The sequence below is a fragment of the Notolepis coatsorum genome (genome assembly GCF_963971535.1).
Source record: "Notolepis coatsorum genome assembly, chromosome: 9".
Lineage (NCBI taxonomy): Eukaryota > Metazoa > Chordata > Actinopteri > Aulopiformes > Paralepididae > Notolepis > Notolepis coatsorum.
In genome coordinates, this window is record NC_140173.1 from 84,861,462 (window position 1) to 84,870,215 (window position 8,754).

At 39.4% G+C, this 8,754-nt stretch overlaps 1 long non-coding RNA gene across 1 annotated transcript; it reads left to right on the forward strand.

Annotated features, from left to right (window-relative positions):
- Nucleotides 1-7,661, forward strand: LOC311234350. Its single transcript, XR_014620093.1, has 3 exons — nucleotides 1-84; nucleotides 413-470; nucleotides 7,391-7,661. It is a non-coding gene; the product is annotated as an uncharacterized lncRNA (long non-coding RNA).
- Nucleotides 7,662-8,754: the final 1,093 nt, after the last annotated feature.

Below are 8,754 nucleotides of genomic sequence, written 5' to 3' on the forward strand. Positions count from 1 at the left end.
GAAATAGGAGCAGAGAAGAAGATCCCGATTTACAGAGCTAAGATCAACAAGTTAACGTTAGCGCCGCGGTTTGAAACTTTGAAGGTGAGTGTGTAAACTAGTCAATACGATCTTAAACATGTCACAACAGCAGTCATAGTGTATATTTTCAACAATACGTTTGTTTACCAATAGGTTAAAGTGTTTTTGAGTTCGTGTTGGCTTGGCACTGTTTCAACATTTCGATTTACTCGGTGACTCGACTCAGTCTCGTGTTTTCTGCTACAGCTACAGCTGATCTATCATAACGTTACATGTATGGGAGTTTGCAAAGTTTAAATTGTATTAGCTGTTACATTAATACATTGTGTCCTCCTATCTATCTATCTCAAATCTCACTGTCTATCTGCTATGCTTTTATCTTTTACTCAAGTTTATTTGAAATCGAAGACACTCTGACGTCACGAGACCGCCGCCATCTTGGTATGAGGGTAACAAACTGATTTCTACCATCAAATGTGTAAACTGTTAATATGTACCTCATTTGCGTGTGGGTCAATGAACACACTTGGGTTTATCAAACCGTGGGTTTAGTCTAGATGGAAATAGGGGTCCACGCGCACCCCCTGGAAATGTTTATGCCACCTGATTTTTCTTAATCCTTAAAGTGTCTACTTTCAGAGTCTGCCAGGTGCCAAGCTGAAATAATGTCCGAAAGGCTCAATTTTTAACCCTTTATTGCACCTAACACAAAACCGAAACATTAAAATTTGATGTAGCAAGACTCAAGAGGCATAATCTTTGAAGTAAACAACATACAGAGACAAATGAATGCATTTTCCCATACAATTCTGACCCTAGGAATTCAATGGAATGGTTATTTTTCTGACATTTTACAACATTTTGACTGTATTTCTGGACAAAAACAGCAAACAAATGCAAGAAATGCGTGTCTAACCAACTACATTTTTATTTTTCAAACGCATAGTGAATATATTGACAATCAGTTTTTTGTTCAACCCTCCAACTGTTTATTTGGAAATTATATTGGGTACCAAGCTCAAATAATGTCCCAAAGGCTAGTTTTAACCCTTTATAGCACCTAACCCAAAAATCTAAAAATGAAAATATAATGTAGAAGAGTCATAACTTTTGAAGTAGACAACCAATACATTTACCTTTTCATGTCACTACCAACTTGCTGACCTAAACTACTCATCCTCATCGTCACTGAAGAGATCTTCTAATTCAATTTCTTCCATCTCCAGCTCTTCATCCTCATGCTCGTACTCTCCATCCACTTTACCCACAGACAAAGTTATTGTTGGCGTAATCGGTCACCTTGTCAAGGGCTGCATGCTCTTCTGACTCTGCTCTCTGAGCCAGTACCTCAACAAGAGAAGGAGGGAGGATGGGTCCAATTGCCCAGACCGGTTCCAACACCTCCTCTTCTCCTGTCTTCTCCCAGCCCATGCCTGGATCATGTGGTTTTGGGCTCTTGATTATTGCCTTGTCTGCTCTCTTATAGAAGGCTCGCTGGACATGTGGAATGAGACGGACCTTGGCAGGCGTTCCAGGTCTACTTTTGACTTGGAGTCCAGGACTTTGTCAGCGCCGACCATCTTTCTCATCATTTTCCCCCGTACTGTGTCAACTGATGTCATCCGTGCTTGGCCATACATAATGCATGTGAAGCTCTCCATCTCCTCTTGAAGCTCATCAGTGACCATCCAGTCTGCACCAAGCTGCCTGAAAGCTTTGTGGAGTTTACGAGTCTTTTCCAGCTTCTTCAGGGGATTCACCTTGCATTTGCCTTTAAAAGCGCTGATACAGTCCTCCCCAGTAAAGTCGTAGAATCCCAGCAGTGTGCTACAGTAGTCGGGGCCCAGTAATTCCTCAGCAGCAGGGGTAAAGTTGGCATTCTTGGGGAATTTGGGGCCAACTCTTTTGAATGCCAGCTCTGGCAGCGTCTCGGGAGGCGTGATCTTAAGGCTTCTCATCTTGGATGACCTGTCATAGAGAGGAAGGGTCCTTTTCTTGGTGCTCACATGGCTCTCCTTCACTTCTTGAATCATGATTCCCCCGGCGCTGTTTACCACATTTGAACCATGAACGTTGGTGGTGATTCTGTTCAGGTTGTCCCACTCGCTGTGAAAAACAGTGTTTCCCTCGCCAGTGGTGATTTCAGGGGTCATGTTGGTGGACATCTCATCAAAAGCATTGGCCATGGCTGTCTCAAGTTCCATACTGAAGTCGTATGTCTCCGAGTGTCCTAGTCGTGAAAGGATGGTTGTGAGCTGTAAAGAATAAGATAAACAAATGTTTTTTTGTATCAATATCAAATACCTGTATGAAGCATAGTTGAGCAATGACAATGTAGGACCTCATAAGCAATAAGTTAGTTGATCACTCACCTGTTTGCTTCGATAGAGGTGCCGAAGTGTGGCACACAGGAGGATGTGCTTTTGGAGTTTCACTTCACTTGCTGTTAGTTGCTGCTCGACACTAGGGCTGCACGATTTTGGGAAATAATCTAATTGCGATTTTTCGGACAGATATTGCGATTGCGATTATAATTTTTTTTAAGCAGCCCCACAGAGGTTTATTGTAAAATGCGGCTTGCATCTGGCCTACGCGGTGGGTCTGTTCGGGACACAGAGTCTGAACATTTTTCTTTTTACCTGGGAATCGATACCGGTACGGTACCCAACGGTACCTTTTTTTCCCTGTACTTTACTCTCCCTCTCTGAAGTAAACTTCACAACACACAATCTAAAACCCCTTACCTCCCTCTCCCAAACTGTTCCTACAACATTTTTTTTTATGTTGCATGATCATGTATATTTTGTATTATAATTTTTTTTGTGTTTAAATATCAACATTATCTGGCAATCCTCAGTAAATACTATCAAATGAGATATGAGACATGTGCACACACACACAGAAAAGGAGAATTGCTTAAATTATTTTAGAATACTTCAGCTAATGAAGTTAAATGTTTATTATCAACTATCCAGTTCGTTTTTATAGTGCAACGTTTTTCTACATTAATTGAACCAGTAGAGAGAGATGCCCCCACCCCCCCCCACCCTTTCCTTACTCGGCTCAGATGTTTTCTCTGACTTGAGCAGGGTTAGCTAGGAACAGCTTTCTCAAGCTTCGCACCTTGGGCATGGAATGGGCTACATGACCATTTTCCACTTACACCCCAGTCTCTCTTGGTGAATTTAAATCTGTATTACATAACTTCCTACAAGAAGAATGTTGCTGCTTTCTGTAGTCGGGTCCCAACTGCAAAATTACTGTATTACCCTGTATTATACACTTTTACTATCATGTAGACTATTCTGCTTTGTTTTTGTGTTTACATGTGATGTATTGTATATTGTATACATGCACATTTATTATGTTCTTGTGTGATGTATCGCACATTTTTATTGCTGTGTGATGTATTGCAAATGTTATTGCTGTCATCTTGGCCAGGTCTCCCTTGCAAAGGAGATCTTGTCTCTCAATGGGACTTCCTGGTTAAAATCTTATTTATTTAATTTTTTTTTAATTGCAGGCGATTTGATAATTGCATCATTACAAATTGCGATTTCGATAAAAAATCGATTAATCGTGCAGCCCTACTCGACACACATCTTGTGTAATCGAATAGACCAGCCTCTGCGTCTTCTCACACTTTTCTTCATCAAGTGTCCCAGTCACCACTGAGCTCAGAAATGGTACAAGATGCTCTGGGAGCAGTTCATCCATTTTCACAGCATCCAGCTTGTGTGCAGTTGGGGGCCATGGTAGCTCCTTTGACTCTTTAAATGCCTTTATAATGTGAGAATTGAGGGTGAGTGCTGCTTCTTGTAGTTAATCAGATGTTCCAAGTTTGTACGCACATTTAACTGCTTCATCTACAGTAATGCTTGAGCTGTATATAAGGTTCAACTCTTGTGTCAACTCAAATGTCAACAATAACCATCCCCTTGAATTCCTAGGATCAAAATTGTGTGGGAAAATGTATTTTCGCTCTGTAAGTCGTCTACCTCAAAAGTTATGCCTCTTCTACATTATATTTTCATTTAAAAAAATTTGGGTTAGGTGCTATAAAGGGTTCAAACTAGCCTTTGAGACATTATTTCAGCTTGGTACCCAATATAATCTCAAAATAAACACTTGGAGGATTGAAAAAAAAATTTATTGTCACCAAATATTCACTCTATGCGTATTGTATTGTATTTTTTGTCCAGAAATACAGTCAAAATGTTGTCATGTCAAAAATAACCATCCCATTGAATTCCTACGGTCAGAATTGTATGGACAAATGTATTAATTTGTCTCCATGTTGTTTACTTCAAAGGTTATGCCTCTTGCTACATCACATTTTAATGTTTCGGTTTTGGGTTAGGTGCAATAAAGGGTTAAAAATGGAGCCTTTCGGACATTATTTCAGCTTGGCACCTGGCAGATTCTGAAAGTAGACACTTTAAGGATTAAGAAAAATCGGGTGGCATAAAAAGTTCCGGGGGGTGCGCGTGGACCCCTATTTCCATCTAGACTAGTTTATTTAACATCTAGTTGTGACGTGACGACAAGAGCAGGTTCACAGTAGCGAGGCAGTTTGTAAGCAGTAGTACTACAGGTACGGTGGCTCGTAGTAGACGATAGTCAAACTGGATAATCATTTAGCCAATGATCTACAAAATGCATGCGTTGAGCTCCGTTTTTATTACATGGAATTATAAACAAAAGGTCAAGAGCAATGTGTTTGGTTAGCAGACATGTCCAAAAAAGGAGTAGAGGGAAGCTAAGCTTATTGATCCCTACCCCCTTACATTTATGTTTGTTCTTCCATTAATTTGACTAGATATAACATAATTTAGTATAGGGCTGGGCGATATGGAAAAAAATCATATCGCGATAACGATATGATAATTTTATTTTATTTCTCGATATCGATAATTATCGAATTGTTATAAGTATAAATTTTTTTTTTTTTTTTTTTTTTTTTTTTTAACAACAGATGTTTGTTTATTTTGCAGAAATTCTTTGTCATTGCCGCCATCTTCAGTGTTACATCCCCTCACACTCCAGTTCTCAGGCTGCAGCTGGTTTAAAAGCTAAAGTAAACCGGCTTCTCTGCTGGCTGTGGCTCCAGAGGAGTTGAACAGGTCTGGCTCTGCTAGTTTATTTTCGATCTTTTGGCGCTTTTTTGGTGGACAAACCACCGCACTGTGACTCGTGACTGGAGTCTAGTTCTGCTAGCACACATAGCCTACTGTGTACAGATGGTTTCAAAATGTATTTTAAATTAGAAAGCAAACAAAATAAATGGACAAGAGAGAAATAAATCTGAATTTGGTCAGTATTGTCATTTGGACAAGCAAAGCCATTACTTTAAGTTGCAGGCAAGAAAGACAAGTCTGTCCACTGTCTCTGGTTTTAAAACTGCCCTGTTGCAGGTAAAAAAGGAAAAAAAAGATTTTTCGATTTTTTTTTATTTCGATATTCGATATCGATTATTAAAATATATCGCGATATTTATCGTTATCGTTATATCGCCCAGCCCTAATTTAGTATATTACAATATAGAATATACTTTTACTTATACCGGTATTTAAAAGAGAAAAATCAAATAAAATTGATTCACTTGACAGCAGTGAATATAGTACAGCACTAAATAACACAAATTTAACATAACTTTGTTTATCCTCATTACTCATTTCTGTATTTCTCTAATGTGTGTTTTTTTTAGCTGCTTTTTAAATTGTGCTACATGTTTACTCAGTTTGATGTATTCAGGTAAATTATTCCACAACTTCACTCCACACACCGATATGCACATGCTTTTCAGCGTAGTGTGTACCATTTGTTGTTTAAGATTCCCTCTCCCTCTTAAGTTATATTCTCCTTCCCTGTCTCTGAACCATTTTTGAATGTTGCCTGGGATTAGTTTGTATCTGGCTTTGTATACAATGAGGGCAGTTTTTAAATCCACTAGATCCATACATTTCAATGCTTGTAGCTTTATAAATAAGTTATTAGTGTGTTCATAATATCCTACATTGTTGATTATTCTTATTGCTTTTTTTGCATGGTGCATATTGGCTGTAGAGTGCTTTTGTAGGTATTACCCCACACCTCCGCACAGTAGCTCATATAGTCATATACCATAGGAAGAGTGTACAGTACAGTGTATACAGTGTTTTTTGGTTTAGAATGTGCCTTATCTTGCATAAAACACCAACACTCCGTGCCAATTTAGTCCTGACATATTTGATATGAGGTTTCCAGTTGAGTTTGTTCACAGTATCCATAATTTCATTTTTATCCGTTTTTCTCAAGAAGATGGTACTTGTGTTTCGTTATATAAAATAATTAGAAACACCTCCCCCTTGTGGCGGGGTTATCTCCTCTGCCAGTTTACATTAACAAAGAATCTGTTGAATCTTTCTGCCACCTCATTTTTCTTACTTACTGACTTTCCCTCATCTATAAATTAATCTGGAAAGCCAGAACTGTTGATTTATTTCTTAGAATTGAGTTTCGAACCTGTCCATCTCACAACTGATGTCTCTACAGGTGTGTGTGCGTGTCGTGGTGGCTTGGGGCGCAGCGACACGAGAAGGCCTGAGCTCAGTGTTTTGGGCACATGTAGTGATGCAAGATATATCGGCCGCTGATATAATATCGGCCGATATGGCCGTTTCTTTACACATCGGTATAGGTCCGATATCAAGATTGGGCCGATATAAAAAATTATTATTATTTTTTTTACATGTTTTGGCCTTAAAGGGGAGATGAAGCGTTAAACAATATGAGCCTAGTTTGTTTGTTGTGTACCTTGGGTAAGACATGGTCCTATAATCAAATGTGAAATCCTGCTTATTTGTCTGAAAACTCGTATTCAATTTAATATTTAATATATTTATTATTGTTGTGAGAGTAAGAATGCTTAAGTGCCTGTAGTAAACTGTGCCGTACTGTGTTTAAGCCAGAGCAGCAGACGGAGGACCTGTTGGTTCTGACCGAGTCCTGGTTCTGCCTGCTGTCCCACCAGCCCATAGACATGTTCCGGGGAAATCAGCACACAGCCTGAGCTGCACTGTGGGGCGATGAGCATATTCACTGAGTACTGAGCACAATGTTGCCACTGTCTCCTCCATAGACATATATAAAGACTAGATGACTCACTGGCCAAGTTAGTAGACAACATTGTCCTAATAAATTAAATGAGTCATATAAATCTTCAATCGCAGCAGGGACCTCAACAGGGGCCGCACCATTGTGCAGGGCTGGGGGTTTTCAGCACATTTTATTATCATAAAATGTGTTTCTTGATATGAAAATGTGCTTCTTGATATGAAAAGTATCTGACTGATGCACCTAAATTATGTATTTCTGTTGTTTGTCTCAGGTGATGTGATTACTCAACAGTTTGGGGACTTTCTGTCTGTTGAAGCAAGAGATAACGGCTTCCTCGCCTACGGGAAGGCTGGGTCCTGGTCCTGGCCCAGCTCATCACAAAATCCAACACCCTCAGGAAGCGCCAGAGAAAAGATGGTGGAACTAAAAATGGTTGAAGCAGAATTGGAGAAGAGGGCCATAGAACTGCGATACATGCCCCCCACATGACATTATATACATTGGAGAGTATATACATTTGAGGGGGAAGAAACTGTACATTGGAGGAGGTGGGGGTTGAGTAGGTGGGGCGGGGGGGGGGTAACTGTTCATTGGAGGGGGTTGGGTTATAGTCCAGTCATTATAGGCCAGAATTAGGCTAAACCTAGGACAAATTGCAACATTAGCAAACTCAACTGATTTTGTATCATCAATATGTCTTTAGTGAGAGAAAAAAAGTCCCAAGGAATCCCATCATGGGAAATGTGTTTTTTTTCAATGTTTTGTTACCCCTATAGTCCAGTCATTATAGGCCAGAATTAGGCTAAACCTAGGACAAATTGCAACATTAGCAAACTCCCTCAATATGTCTTTAGTGAGAGAAAAAAAGTCCCAAGGAATCCCATCATGGGAAATGTGTTTTTTTTCAATGTACTTGATTGCTGGCAGGATCACTGACGACACTGTCTTTCAGAGATTGTGACGCGTTCAAATTTTGAGGTAGCTCAAAAGTAAAGATACCATTTGATTCTAGACAACCTCGGGTTTCCAATGAGACCAACCATGTCATGTTACCTCATTGGAAAGGGGGCTACATACCTAATTATTCAAAGTTAAGATGATTTTTTTTGGGGAGGGAAATATGGCCATCACCATTTTTCAAATGGTCCCTTGGCCTTCTACCTCAATATATGTTAATGAAATGGGTTACATGGGTACCTACAAGCCTCCCCTATACAGACATACCAAATTTATGTTAAGCCCATGTAGTTTTGTGCAAGAATCATGTAGTGTTTTGCATGCTGTACAAATATGTAGTTTCCGCCTATTATAAAAACCCCCATCTCCATGGACCTATCCCCACGGACATAAACCCTTGAGCCCCATCCTCGTGGACTGAGCTCCACAGAGCCTATCTACTAATATTCCAAGAAGAAAAAAATTTCTTTATCAAATGTTTTGATTAGTTCTAGCGTGTATGCTAATTGGTGCATATCAAATAAGATAATGTGTGATTTGCATGAGTAAACAGAATAATTCAATGAAGTTGTGATTGACTTTTTTTCTTGTCTTTGTGTGTGTAATCAGCTTGTGAGTTTTTATAGTGATATCTAAAAGTAAAATTTTCACCACTGTTATAATCGATATGAACATATA